A 611-nucleotide genomic window follows, 5' to 3' on the forward strand; every position below is an offset into this window, starting at 1 on the left:
GGTGGAACATGACAAAAAGTGAGGAAAAAACTTTTTGACTGTTGAGTGATCAGATTGTATTGGATTATGGAAATACAGTTATTACATTACTGAAACACTTTAGAGTTTTGAAACGTATTTCTTTTAAAATGTCAGGATTTTAATAACATCACTGACTTTGATTCATCACAACTGTCAAGCAAAGGACGATTAAACGTCATTATCTCGCCATAAATTAAATAACGCGGCTGTATTATTATTCTTGCCCTTAATAATTATATATATATATTTTTATTTTTTTTTTACTTTGAGACACGGTGACACATGTATGGCTTGCAATAGAAACTTCGTGAGTTTTTTTGGTCTGCCAAAGTTTACGATGCTAGCTCGCCAGCTTCTGCGGAAACCACAAATATCACGAGTGAACGTCTCAAATGAAAGGACGATCGTGTAGTACTTATCTCATCCAAACTTTCAGATATAAGTTGTTGCAATATTTACTGAGTGAACTTTAGCAACACACATAATTAATAAGGTAAATATTCCTGGAATAATTTATGTGAATTTATACACCCCCTTACGCCACACCAAATGGTTTAGTCCCGAGCGAGACAAAAGTGCACCAGTCAAGA

Source organism: Takifugu rubripes, chromosome 8 (assembly GCF_901000725.2).
Source record: "Takifugu rubripes chromosome 8, fTakRub1.2, whole genome shotgun sequence".
Taxonomy (NCBI): domain Eukaryota; kingdom Metazoa; phylum Chordata; class Actinopteri; order Tetraodontiformes; family Tetraodontidae; genus Takifugu; species Takifugu rubripes.